The sequence below is a fragment of the Rhinatrema bivittatum genome, chromosome 6 (genome assembly GCF_901001135.1).
Source record: "Rhinatrema bivittatum chromosome 6, aRhiBiv1.1, whole genome shotgun sequence".
Taxonomy (NCBI): domain Eukaryota; kingdom Metazoa; phylum Chordata; class Amphibia; order Gymnophiona; family Rhinatrematidae; genus Rhinatrema; species Rhinatrema bivittatum.
Genome location: NC_042620.1, coordinates 112,563,475 through 112,578,251, shown reverse-complemented (window position 1 = coordinate 112,578,251; position 14,777 = coordinate 112,563,475). Strand labels below are relative to the sequence as shown.

General features: G+C 45.8%; 1 long non-coding RNA gene across 2 annotated transcripts in view; it reads right to left on the bottom strand.

Moving 5' to 3' along the window:
- Positions 1-42: 42 nt before the first annotated feature.
- The window catches only part of LOC115093678, a 32,925-nt gene continuing 18,190 nt past the window's right edge, over positions 43-14,777 (bottom strand). For both annotated transcript variants that reach the window (XR_003857376.1, XR_003857377.1), the window contains exon 3: positions 43-536. This is a non-coding gene — a long non-coding RNA (uncharacterized LOC115093678). The remainder of the gene's footprint in view (positions 537-14,777) is intronic.

The window sequence follows — 14,777 nt, the reverse complement described above, 5'->3', positions numbered from 1 at the left end:
CACATTTTTTTTTAAATTTTTCTCCTCTGTAATCTAGGTGCGTCTTATGATCAGGTGCGTCTTATGGAGGGGGAAATATGGTATATTTCTGCCACATTTTCTTGGTTTTTGATACTCTTTGGTATTTGATGATCTTCAGCATCTGCATAAGTAGCAGTACAGAATATTCATTTGCTCTGGAAATTCCTTGTGTTTTTCTCTGATGTGTGTAGAACTGCAAATTGTTCCTCATTAAAATGTAAAGTCCTTTACTGCCTCTTATAAAAAAATATATGCTGTCCAATAAAATGGATATAGGGTTCCATTGAGATGACTACAAATGAATATGGTTCAGTTGTTAGGTCAGAGCAGTGTAGAGTATAATCAAAGAACCCCCAGAAGAGGCTGCTGTATTGGTTAGTTCCTGCTTGCAAAGAATCAAGTGATCACTTGTGTCTGTGTGGAGTTTTATTTGGTTTTAGTCAGAGAAGTACGATATTTCCTTTCAGTTTTCTTAATTTTTCAGATTGAGGGCCCAAAACCTTGGCTGCGGAGACCTAGAAAGTAAAGAGAGTAGTTTTCAACTCACATTCAGTGGGTGATTCATCTCTAGTCATTTTTTTAGTTACTGTAAGTATTTTGTGTGATATTTGTTGGTAAACAAGTCAAAAGTGAAAAAGTGACTGGGTGGGGGGTCTCGGTGAAATAGGGAGACTTCAGGCTAAAGAGCCAGGAGAGTCTGCCTACATGCAACCTTTTATAAGCTGAATTAAAATTAGTGTGCCATGAGGCAAGTGTGCTTGAGCGAGAAAAGTACAAATAATATTGAATGCTGTGACATTTTGGTGTTATTGTTCTATTGTCTCATTTGTCCCTTCCAATTTAAATGAATGTGCTGTTAGTTTGTGCTTTAGGCTGCTTCTAAATAGTGACATTTTCTGATGGATGTCTTATCTAGCTTGACAGACAAAGGGGCTTCAGGGGAGATGATATCTCAAACATGCTTACAAGCTGCAGGCATAAAATTATAATGCAGTAACTAAACAATGTCACTCAACTTCTAACTTGCAGTTCATGTGTTTTTTAAATAAATAAGTTCAACTTCTCTTCACTGCATGGAATGTTTTTTTGTACTTAGCCTGTCAAAAATTAAGATCTGTGTCCTATTTTGTTATATAGCAAAAAAAATATTCACTAACAAATGATTCTCTTAAGTTTGCAATAAGATTTTTACACAGAACCTATATGATAGCATAATACCTCACCTCAGTCACACATGCAGAACATGGGCAAATCCTCATCAAAAACAGAATAAAGAGAACATAAAGTATAAATGCACAAACAAAAAATGAACTGGAAACTGTAACAAGCCAGACTATATACCATGCAGCAATGGAAAACCAGAAACATTACAATTCCTCATAAAACATCTAACAATAAAAACAAGGAATACAAATCATCAATCATTGTAAAATCATACTAATTAAAAGAACAAACATTTCAAACAACTAATGAATAAAATAGCTGTAATGAGAACCGGCCACTGAGGGCTGGCTCCCTCCACCTACTGCTCTCGTGCCGGCGTCCTGACCGGTCCAGGGACCCTGGTAGTGGTGGGGAGCTGCGGCGGATGCACCCTGCCGCGTGGGCCCCTCGCTGGACTTCTGCCGCCAGCACGGCCTTTTCGGTGAGCCCAAGCCCATCCAGGCCCTCCTGTCTCCTGCCTGCCTTAGGCGCACACACATGCCTCTGAACTTCATTTAAAGCAGTGGTTCTCAACCCTGTCCTGGGGACCCCCCCAGCCAGTCGGGTTTTCAAGATATCCACAATGAATATGCATGAGAGAACATTTGCATGCACTGCCTCCATAACATGCAAATTTTCTCTCATGCATATTCATTGTGGATATCCGGAAAACCCGACTGGCTGGGGGGGTCCCCAGGACAGGGTTGAGAATCACTGATTTAAAGGGACCGGGTCAGGAAGCACCCTGGCTCCACACTCCTAACCCCGGCCTATATTAAGGCAGACCTTGCCTTGGCTTCCTTTGGCTCCTGTTCCAGTTCCTGGAGGTTCCTGTTTCTGATCTGCTGAACCTGAGACCCACGCTTGTCCTTGGACTACGAGATTCGCTGCCTGCCCTGACCCCACGCTTGACCCCGGACTATGAGATTCACCACCTGCCCTGATCCACGCTTGTATCTGGACCACGTGCTCTGCTGCCTGCCACTGCCATGCCTTACCAGGACCACGAGATGCTCCAAACCCGAGACCACATGTAAGTTCAGCTGGCCCTGGTACCCAAGGGCTCAACCTGAGGGGAACGAGGGCTGGTGGTGGTGAAGCAGTACCAAACTCCTGCACATCCGTCAGGGAGGATGCCCCCTGCTGGACTATACCATCGAGTTCAGAACCTTGGCCACTGAGCTTCATTGTGTGGAACCCTACCTGAGAGCCGTCTTCCTGGATGGGCTCTCTCCTAAAATTAAGGATGAGATGACCGCCCATGACCTTCCTGCATCTCTAGACACGCTGACTGACTTAGCGGACTGGATTGACCACCACCTTCAGGAGAGGGCCTTAGAGCTACCCGGTTCCAAGCGACGTATGGCTGCACCTGGGCATTCCTGACATTTCTCACCTGGTTGACTACTGCACTCTCCCGTGGAGGGTCCTCCTGAAGAGCCCATGCAGTTGGGTCGAGGGCCTCTGTCGCCCGAGGAGCGCTAGAGATGTCAGCGAGGCAGTCTCTGTCTCTACTGCGGGGCTTCCAGACACCTCATTGCACAATGCCCCGCCCGACCGGTAAACTCCCGGGCCTAGGTCTCACAGGGAGAGTGACCCTAGGCCTGATTGCTCCAGCTGCCCCCTTAACTCTGCCGGTCACCCTCTCCATAGGGGGCCGTAACTTCCCTACACTTCCCCTTGTGGATTCCGGGGCAGGTGGGAACTTTCTCCTGCAAGAGATAGTTGATAAACTGTTGATCTCCGTGTGACCCTGCCCCATCCCTCTTATGCTCTCCTCCATCCATGGAGATCCTCTCCCTGGGAGAATTACCCGCATGATGGTTCCTTTGGTATGCCATGTCAAACCCAACCTTTGTGAGCACCTTTCATTCTACGTGATCCAAAGGGCCATCCATTCTGTGATCCTTGGCATACCCTGGCTACAACAACACAATCCTCAGTTCGAGTGGACTTCGCTGTAGCTTGATCGCTGGGGCCCCTCTTGTCGCCAGACCAGCATGACTAAGCCTATGGACTCTGTCTGCTGTTCTACCACCTCGTTCCTCAAAGGAGTGCCCTCTCACTATGCCCACTTTGTGGACGTCTTTTTCCAGAAGGCTGCTGATACCTTACCCCTCATCGGGAGTTCGACTGTGCCATCAACTTGCTGCTCGGCTCAACACCTCCTCGAAGACGTGTGTATCCCTTGTCCCTGCCGGAGACCCGCGCCATGTCAGAGTACATCCGGGAGAACCTGCAGAAGGGGTTTATCCGTTCTTCCAACTCTCTGGCCAGGGCCAGCTTTTTCTTTGTGGGCAAAAAGAACAGTACCCTCCGGCTGTGTATCGATTTCTGTGGCCTAAACACCATCATGGTGAAGGATCGATAGCCATTTCTGTTGATAGCTGAACTCTTCAACTGTCTTCAGGGGGCCAAGATCTTCTCCAAGTTGGTTCTCCGGGTGTTACGACCATGGCTGCTATGCCGCCTCCTCACCACCAGAGGTCCCCCACGAGCATGTTCTTCTGGCTGGCCCACTCCCTCCTTCCTGTCTACTCTATACCCCAGACTTTCCTTTATAACCCTGTCTAGCAGTTTCATCGGTGCTTCAGCATCGAGCTCGCCTGGGCTCCCTGCTCTAGCCTTCCGTGCTTGTGTATCTGGCCTACGGGCCTTCTGACCTGCCTTGCCTTGCTATTGTGTATCTGGCCTACGGGCCTTCTGTGTGTGTGTGGCCTACGGGCCTTCTGACCTGCCTTGCCTTGCTATTGTGTGTCTGGCCTACGGCACCCGGTCTACTGTGTGTGTGTGGCCTACGGGCTCTCTGCCTGCCGTCTGTGGCCTACGGGCTTTCTCAGCTCTCCTGCCTTCGGGCTTATGTGTTTCATGTTCAATGTTAGTGCTGTCCTGGTTTGTCTGTTCAGTTCTCTGTCAGTCTTGTTTCCTCAAACCAGTCACTTATACCTCCAGCCATTATCACTCTTACCTGCACGCTTCCTGAATTCAACCTTACCAGCACCCAGTTCTAGTTTCCTGTACACCTTTACCTACATTCACGCTCACACATACCTCCATGCTGTTCCAGTATTCAAGTTCACCCTTATCTTCATGCATCTGGTATCAGGTATCTCCAGCCAGTATTAGACTCAGTCTGCCTATTCCACCTTCCCACTTGCCCATAGGGTTTACTCATTCCTGCCTGCACCAGCCAGCATCTAGACTCTTCTGCAGTCCTGCCTTTCTCCACCCTGAGACACCCCTGTTAGTGGTGTTCACGACTCCTGACCGGAGCCTATTTGTAACACCGGGGCGCCTATAATCTTGTCCGGATAAAGGAGGGAGATGAATGGAAGACAGCATTCAACACTTGGGATGGCCATTATGAGTATTTAGTCATGCCCTTCAGCCTCACCAACACACCCATTGTTTTCCAAAATTTCATGAATGAGATCTTCCGCGACCTTCTCTACGATTGTGTTGTCGTTTACTTGGACGACATCCTAATTTATTCCAAGACCTTAGATGTGAGCCAGGTTCTGCAATGACTCCGAGAGAACCATCTCTATGCCAAACCAGAAAACTGCCTGTTTGAAATGGACTCCTTTCCTTTTCTTGGATATATATAGTGTCCAGCCGGGGTTTTCTAATGGACCCGGCTAAACTGAGAAGCATCCAGGAATGGCCACAGCCCGGTGGATTGCGAGCTCTTCAACAGTTCCTACTACCGAAGCTTTATAAAAAACTACTCAAGGTTGGCCACACTCCTCACGGCTCTAACACGCAAGAGGGCCAATGACCAAGATTGGCCAGTCGAGGCTCTGGAGGCCTTTTTGTGCCAACCCTGTCTCCGACATCCGGATCCTTGAGCTCCATTCATACTCGAGGTAGATGCCTCCTCTGAGGGGGTGGGAGCGGTGCTCAGCCAACATGACCCGTCCAGCACCCTGCACCCCTGCTCCTTCTTTTCCAGGAAATTTAATCAGGCTCAACACAACTACGCCATCGGTGACAAAGAACTCCTAGCGATAAAAACTGGCCTTCGAAGAATGGCACCAGTGGCTGGAGGGGGCACAACATCGAATCACGGTCTACAATGACCACAAAAATCTCGAGCACCTACATCAAGTCCAGCGTCTCAACCCTCACCAAGCACACTGGGCCTTGTTCTTCACATGTTTTAACTTTGAACTCTGCTACCGCCCTGCGGCAAAAAACCTTTGGGCGGACACACTATCCCGTTTGTTCACCTCAGAGAAACATGAGGAACCATTACAACATATCATAGATCCTGCGTGCATCACGGTGGCGGCCATTTGGATGGTGCAGCCAGGCATGACAGTCGTCTTTCGAAGATTCCGGGACAGCGTCCTAAAATGGGGTCATGACCCCAGCACCGCTGCACACCCCAGACGGATCTGGACTTTGGCCTTCCTTCAGCAATATTAATGGTGGCTGGAGATGCGCCAAGATGTATACGCATATACAGATTCCTGCCCTGTTTGTGCCCACCAAAAGACACCGGTGGGTAAACCGTGGGGTTTGTTACATCCTCTTCCTGCACCCAGAGAAGCATGGACCTGCCATCCATGGCAACACGGTCATATGGGTAGTGGTGGACCGGTTTTCCAAAATGGCTCACTTTAAGGCTCGAGCCCATCTCCCCTCGGCGGGCCAGCTGGCGCAACTGTTCGTCCAACATGTCTTCCAGCTCCATGGTCTTCCCCTGCACATCACCTTGGATCGTGGACCTCAGTTCACCACTAAATATTGGTAGAATGCACGATCAATATGTGGAAATATGAAAACCGTTTTAGAACTTTAAATGAAGAGCAAGACAAAATGTTATGATTGGTAGCTGCAGATTGCCTCACAGACCACCGCTGCTACCTGCAGGCTCAGTCCCAGCACACAACAGGATGCTGCTGGTGAACCCAACTGTGCTGGCTACTTCTCGCAGCGAGATGCTGTTGATGCATGGCAGACTCCACCGCTCTTGCACTGGTTTCATCTGCCTTCTTAGGTGTGCTTGTGCACAACACTAATCAATTTAAAGGGCCCATGGTGGGAAAAGTGCCACAGCACCCCTGGATGATGTCAAACCTGCTGGCCTATATAAGACTTGTTTCCCCTGCAGTCCTCACCTTGGCAACAGGTCTGCCTGCTTTGAATAGTAGTGTGAGTTGCCAGTGTTCAGTCTTTAGTTCCAGCATGTCCTCATCTTCAAGTTTGTCTTCAATTTTCAGTTCCAGCTTGTCTTCGCTCTTCAGTTCCAGCTTGCCCTTGTTCATGGTCTCCGTTCTTGTCTTCAATTGCAGCGCCTTGGGTCTTCAGTTCTTGTGATTCTCATCTGGTCCGTCAGTTTCCATGATCAGTCTTCAGTTCTCCAGTGTGCCTTGCCTCCTGTGTTGCTCCTTGTCCTCCAGCCCTGCCTCACCATCCCGCCTTTCCCACGGACGGAAACCCGGTAATTGACCTCAGCCTGATTTCTGGACATTCTGTATATTGCCTGCCACTGACCCCAGTCTGTCTCAAGGTGTACTTGGTCCTACTCTACTCTAACCTTACTATGTCGAAGAATTTCCATTGTTCGCAGAGCCTCCTTCTAAGACCTGCTGGCCCCGGCACCCAAAGGCTCAACTGGAGGGGAATGAGAGTAGGTAAAGGCAAAGCTCCAGTTGGGTCTCTGTCTCATCTGAGTCTGCCTGTCGATAGTGGGGACCTCCAGGGCTCCTTCCTGCAGGTTGCGTCAACCCCATCTTGGTCTAAGGGTCCACGCCCACAACAGAAAACTTACGTGATTGGCATATTCAGTGAATTGGTGACGTTTGTATATTGTATCCATAATAGTATTGATTAGAAACATTAACTCCATTGGACCAAGGGAGGGAACAAAGGAAGAATGAATGCTGCTTTATGCATGGTTTGTCAATTGCTGTATGGATGATAATTAATAAGTGGGATCAGGTGTATGGGGAGTTTGAGAGGGTATATTGGTAAAAAACTGTAACAAGAGCATACTTATGCAAAGTTTATTATTGATGGTTCAGGAATCTGATCTTTATTTCAGTAAGGCTTTTTATCATTTACTGTTGGGTTGTAAGTGACAATTTTTTCTGCTTCTTGTATATGCTGTTACCGAATAAAAATTATACCAAACCCCAACACCATCTCTCCTTCCCTCTCATCCAGTACCAGGTCTCCTTCCCCAGCACCATATCCCCTTCCTCAACCCCTCTCCAGCACCATCTCCTTGCTCTCCCCCACACCATCTTCCTTTCCCCATCCCACCTCCCCTTCCCCAGTACCATCTCCCCCCCCTCCCCCCCAGCACATAAGAACATAAGAATATGCCATACTGGGTCAGACCAAGGGTCCATCAAGCCCAGCATCCTGTTTCCAACAGTGGCCAATCCAGGCCATAAGAACCTGGCAAATACCCCAAAACTAAGTCTATTCCATGTTACCGTTGCTAGTAATAGCAGTGGCTATTTTCTAAGTCAACTTAATTAACAGCAGGTAATGTACTTCTCCTCCAAGAACTTATCCAATCCTTTTTTAAACACAGCTATACTAACTGCACTAACCACATCCTCTGGCAACAAATTCCAGAGTTTAATTGTGCGTTGAGTGAAAAAGAACTTTCTCCGATTAGTTTTAAATAGGGATGTGAATCGTGTGCCCGATCGTCTTAACGATCGGGTTCGGCTAGAGGGGGGGAAAAAATCTGATCAGGGGTGATGTGAATCGGAATCGGTTCCGATTCACATCGTTATTTTTTTTTTTTAGTGAGGCCTGACCCTTTAAAATTAACCCCTTACCTTCCCCCACCCTCCAAAACATTTTAAAATTACCTGGTGGTCTAGTGGTGGTCCCGGGAGCGATCTCCCGTTCTCGGGCCGTCGGCTGCCACTCATAAAGATGGCGCCGATGGCCCTTTGCCCTTACCATGTGACAGGGTATCTGTGCCATTGGCCAGTTCCTGTCACATGGTAGGAGCACTGGATGGCCGGCGCCATCTTTACGACGGCGCCGGCCATCTTTAAAGACAGCGCCGGCCAGCCAGTGCTCCTACCATGTGACAGGGGCCGGCCAATGGCACGGATACCCTGTCATATGGTAAGGGCAAAGGGCCATCGGCGCCATCTTTATGAGTGGCAGCCGACGGCCCGAGAACGGGAGATTGCTCCCGGGACCACCACTAGACCACCAGGTAATTTTAAAATGTTTTGGGGGGGATCGGGAGGGTGGGGAAAGCTAAGGGGTCATTTTTAAAGGGTCGGGTGGGTTTTTTTTTTTTTTTTAATCGGGCCATCGGCGCCATTTGTAGTGGCAGCCAAAATGGCGCCGATGGACCGAGAGCGGGAGATCGGTCCCCGCGCCCCCACTGGACCACCAGGTACTCGTAAAAAGTTTTGGGGGGGGGTTCGGGATTAATTTTATAGGGTCAGGGTGGGTTTAGGGGTTGTTTTGGTGTGCCGGTTTTCCCCGCCCTCCCCCTCCCCCGATTTACGATTTTTCACGATAAATCGGGGGAATTTCTATTGTATCGCGACTCTTAACGATTTTTGACGATTTAAAAAATATCTGACGATTTTTTTTAAATCGTCAAAAAACGATTCACATCCCTAGTTTTAAATGTACCACATGCTAACTTCATGGAGTGCCCCCTAGTCTTTCTTTATTCGAAAGACTAAAAAACCGATTCACATCTACCCGTTCTAGACCTCTCATGATTTTAAACACCTCTATCATATCCCCCCTCAGCCGAAAAGTCCTAACCTCTTTAGTCTTTCCTCATTGGGGAGCTGTTCCATTCCCCTTATCATTTTGGTAGCCCTTCTCTGTACCTTCTCCATCGCAATTATATCTTTTTTGAAATGCGGCGACCAGAATTGTACACAATATTCAAGGTGCGGTCTCACCATGGAGCGATACAGAGGCATTATGACATTTTCTGTTTCATTCACCATTCCCTTTCTAATAATTCCCAACATTCTGTTTGCTTTTTTGACTGCCGCAGCACACTGAACCGACGATTTCAATGTGTTATCCACTAGGACGCCTAGATCTCTTTCTTGGGTAGTAGCACCTAATATGGAACCTAACATTGTGTAACTATAGCATGGGTTATTTTTCCCTATATGCATCACCTTGCATTTGTCCACATTAAATTTCATCTGCCATTTAGATGCCCAATTTTCCAGCCTCACAAGGTCTTCCTGCACTAGCCACTTTCTCCTACCAGCCTTCCTTTCTTTACTGCAGCAGCACTAGGGAGGCTTCCTCTCTTCACCGTGGTTCCAAGTGCTGCCGCAGTAAAGAAAGGAAGGCCCCTGAGTGCTGCCACAGTAGAGAAAGGAAGGCCCCCAAGTCCAGCTGCGGTGAAGCGAGGAAGGCTTGTGAGTGCTGCCATGGTGAAGAAAGGAAGGCCCCCAAGTTGGAGCTTTTCCCCTCTTCACCAAAGCAGAACCCGGGGCGGGGGGGGGGGGGGGGCTTTCCTTTCAGCAGCAGCAGTGCAGCAGTACTCGGGGCCTTCTTCTCTCCATGGCAGTGGACAGTTCCAGGCCTCCTTTCTCTCTCCCTTGGTGATGGTAGCATTCCATGTAGCAGGTCCTCCCTCTTCTTTACATGCAGCTCTCGCCTTATCCAAGGCACACTTCTACGCCTGCTCCTTGGGGCCTTGGGCGGGGGGGGGGGGGGGAGAGGGAGGGGGAAAGGGAAATTCATGGCTCTGCACTGGTGGTAGCAGGAGAGGAGCTTGTGTGTATTCTGCTGTGCTGTGTGGGGTCCAGATTCTTTGTGCGCATGCACACCTTGGAAGGAACAGTGCCCATAAGTTGTTCATCTGCAGCAGATACCTGTCTGGTATATAGAGGAGAAGTTGGAAAATTCAAAATCAAACATATAGATCCCAGGTAATTGCAGGGAAATACATTGGGAAGATGACCCCATATTGTAGTTTACCCAGGAAGGCATCACATGACATCCAACAATAAAGAAGGGACTCTTGAGGGATAGATAAAAGGATCACAGATGTACTAGTTTTGAATTTCTTTATGGAACCTAATGGAGAGAGACTTGTACCAAATGCCAGATTATCATGCTTGAACTCATTTCTACAGTAAACTTGATCACCAGATTTGCTTACAGCTTGTTTATTGGCACTCACTACAGAGACAGACAATTAATGCCCAGAACCTAGGTTTATCCTTCCCCTCTATGGAGGACCCTTCAACCAGAGAATTTAAATAAAGACAGAGTGATACCAGAGAGAAAGCCCTGGTATTGAGTGTACCCTGTGATTCACTGAGGAGGGACCAGAGTATGGGATTTACATGAATTTCAATTGGAAATTAAGGTTTATTCTTCATGTCCCCTTACAATGTCTGTTTTCAGATGCTGATAATTATGGTTGACTGCACAAATTTACTTTTGATCTTCCACAATATACCTATTTCACTCACTGGTCTAAGAAAATCAGTTTAGCTATGCTTAACATAAATCAGTTTGGAGGAGAAGCCAAGATAGTGGCATCGGAGTTGCATGATTATCCTCAGTTGTTTTACTTCCCCTTCTTGTTACTTATTTTTCGATTTTCTTGCTGGTTCCAGCAACATCCAGTTAAAATGCCTTCTCAAAGGAAGAGAAGATTGCAAGTATTTCCTTCTGAGACCCAGGTTTGCCCTTTTCCACAACAGAGAAGGAGAGAGTTACATTTGCTTGACTGGTTCTGTGGAGGATGCTTTTCCTACGGTGAGCCATGACGGAGGAGTGTTGGAGATCCAGGGTGTTTGATTTCATTGAGTCCACTAGATTAGCAGCCCCCACTGGGAGAAAGACAAGAGGAAGAACAGACTAGAAGATCATCATGTGCGATGAGCAGCACATGCAAGGAGTTGGCTCTACCTCTTGTGTTTGTGGAGATTTTGAAGAGCAGTGGAGGCGAGGCAGCCTAACTGGCTGCACATTTGAAAGATCAGCTGGGAGCTGTTGTTATGAAGACAGATTGCGTTTCATATAGGTGGTGAGGAACCCTAATGTTGGTGGTGAAATGTCTCAGCTACAGCCCAAGGTGTCATTGTCCCCTGCTATTGTTAGATCTGTTTATTCGCAGTCTAAATCCCCGGTCGTAACTCGATACAATATAGGTGGCACTGGTGAGACCGGATACTTCCTTGAATGTTTGAGCTTCAGAGATAAGTTCTCTTTCTGACGATGTGAAGGCCTTGGCTCCAACAGCCTTCTTGTAAGGAGTTGGAAAATTTGAAGTTTTGGAAAAAGAAGTATCTGATATTAAAGTGATTAACGTAGGGACTAAACAGGACATCTAATAGGTCGAGGTGAGGAGTTGGTGGTGGTTTAGGGGCCAGTTTCGCATGGAGAATGAGATGTACGAACAGCAAAGTAAAACTCGGTGAAGATTTGACGTCATGTTCTCTCACCCTAGTTTGATATGCTAGGGTGAGAGAACATACCGTTATGATGGCTTTACTGAATGACGGTATATAAAACTCAAATAAATAAATAGTAGAAATTTCATCTTTGTGAGACTTTCCTCACGCCAAATGACATCAAATCTTCACCAAGGTGTACTGTGCTGTTCGTACATCTCACTCTACATGTGAAACTGGCCCCTAAACCACCACCAACACCTCACCTCGACCTGTTAGATGGCCCTCCTATAGAGATATAAATACTTAACTACTATGAAGGCCTTGTAGATATTCAGTCTCTCTCTCTCTCTCCCTCCCTCTCAGTGCAGGATGTGAAAATGGGGACTTAGCAAAAACACACCCCTTTTTGTTATCAATGTGTTAGTAACACTTTTTGATGAATCTAGCTGTATATTTGTTGGTGTGAGTTATGTATTATTTGAACCAGAACCATTAAGATTTTTTTCTTGAGGCTAAAAGTGTAACCATTCTACCCCCTTGCCTAATTAGAGAATCAAGATGCTATGATTTCTGCTATGTTTCAGTTTATCATGCTTGGATTCCTTTACTTGTAATTTATTTTTCTTCTATATCTCCTAACTGTGACACCTCCCTTTTTTAGATATGTGGACTGATGGATCTCCCGGATGGCTTTTATTATTTTGGTGATAATTGCTTAAAAGTTTTCTATGACAATGGGTGAATCATGTTATCTGGATTTTTTCTTTAATCACTTTTGGAGAAAATGCAAATTATAAATAAAAAAAAAAATCATAAATCAGTTTGTATTTTAAGGGGTAATTTTGTAATTGCCCTCATTTAATTTAAAGGCAATTACCCACTGGCATTACACCAGTTTTCAAAGGGAAAGTATGCACATACTATCCCTTTGAAAATTATTCCACCAAAAGCTATCCACATGCATTTACTCCTGTTAATTTGTGCAGGTAGTTGTTTTGAGAAAAAATATGTGCACACTTTTGAAAATGCAAAAGTATCCTAATAAGTGCAAATCTTGCCTCAGTACTTCCAGCAATATGCATATCTGCAAATTGAGTGGGAATTATGTAAAAGCCCATTTCTGTATGTAAAGCATTGTTTGAACCATGGAAATGGCTTTGAAAACTACCCTCCCTTTGGCAGAAGGATAATGGAAAAAACATTTTTAATGGGAATCTTTAAACACCAGGACTAGAGCAAATAGCAAGAGGCAATTTTCATACTGCCTGCATTTCAGCAAAGTCCACGGGTCCTTTTTACCCACAGAATTTACACTAATTTTCAAAGTAAAAATATGTGTGTACTTTTACTTTGAAAATTGCCTAAGGAAAAAGTACTTGGATGCACTTGCATCTCCTTTTTGTGTGGATGCTTTATGTAGGTAAAACTAGATACATACTTTTGAAAATTCAAAAGTAGGTGCATAGTTCCAAACGCTGCCCTCAGGAAGCCTCTCCCTAAGGCATAAAAATACCTGTATGCGCTAAGATGTGTGACTGTTGCCCACATATCGGGTAAACAATTTTCAAAAAGCCTATTTCCATGGGTAAAGCACTGCTTTGAAAACTGCCCTCACATGGAGCAAAGGAAAAACTAACGCGAATTAAAATAATTAACAGATAATAGCAGGCCTTTGCATACATAAGAAATGATTATGTAAATAGAAGTATGAAGGCGATTTGACACATGTACTTTGGAATTGCCCATGATTAATTAATATTTGGAAGAAGAATGGTAAATATTAAAAAACATACTTTTAATGCTATAATTATTATTATTCATTATTAAAAAAAAACCCCGATATGTCCTAAATTCTTAGAGTTGAAAATGGACACTAATCATATCTACTTTTAAGGTTGTAGAAATCAACTACTGTTCGTATATTAACAGAATGATTTAAAGAACTGTCAAAATTTGCATCACATGAACATCTGACTTACAAACAAAGAGGATAATATATCAAAATATAGTGCTATAGACTCACCTTTCCTATTCTAACATTGATATCAGCTTATTCTGCTTTCACTGAATCTTTTTTTCTAAAAGGTGGTCAATAAATCCAAACAATAAATAATAAACAGAATTAAAATATAACAAAAAAGAAAAGTGTATTTGTAAATATCTTTATTGGATTTTTACAACAGAACAATGATATCATATGTCTCTCAAAGCCTTTTAGACAACACTAGATGAGGGAACATAACAGTGTAACAGTGTACATCCAGGTTCCTTTAATCTCCACCTACCCGGCACGCACACATGGACGCCTGATTTTTATAACACGCACATGTTATAAAATCTGCACATTAGTGCAACTTGCACGCGCAAGTTGCACATTAGTGCAACTTGCGCGGGCCACCGCCTGCGGCCTTCCCTCATTCCCTCCCAGGCTGCTCCAATTTAGGATTGGCCTGGGAGGGAACTTCCCTACCCCCTAATCTATCCTTCTTACCCCTTCCCCTAACCTACCCTCCCAGCCCTAACCTAGACCCCCTCCCAAAATGTTTGTTTTACCTGTTGTGCATGCCGGCACCCTGCTGGCACGCGATTCCCCCAACACAGCGGCAAATGGCCGCTGTGCTGGAGGCCTCTAGCCTCGCCCCACCCCCACCCCCTCCCTCGAAGCCCTGGGTCTTATACGCTTCCCGGGGCTTTACACGCATGGCCGGGCCTTTTTAAAATAGGCCTGGCGTGCATAGGGCTTTAAAAATCCGGCCCTTAGCTTGTCTACTATCTTAACAGTTCCTCTTTATCTAACCATTATGTTTTTCCTTTAACGCTTTAGGTACTGCTGACATAAAGTTGCTCCACTCTTCATCATGTGCCCTCTTACTTCTGTCTAAGGACTTTTTTCCAACATGTATAACTCCACCATTGCCAATCTCCAAGTGGAGAAATCTGGACCTTCCTGTGCCAATCATCTAATCAATATCTATTTTAATGCTTGAATACAAGCCAAAATCGACTTATAGATCTGTTTCAGAACTGGCTTATCACCTGTGTGCCCTAATATGCAAAAAGCTGCTGTCCAGAGAAATTTATCTGGGACCATTGAACTGAAAAAAAACTAACAACTTTTCTCATAATGGTTGAATTTTATTGCATTCCCATAGGCAATGTAGTAGGGTGGCCACTTTA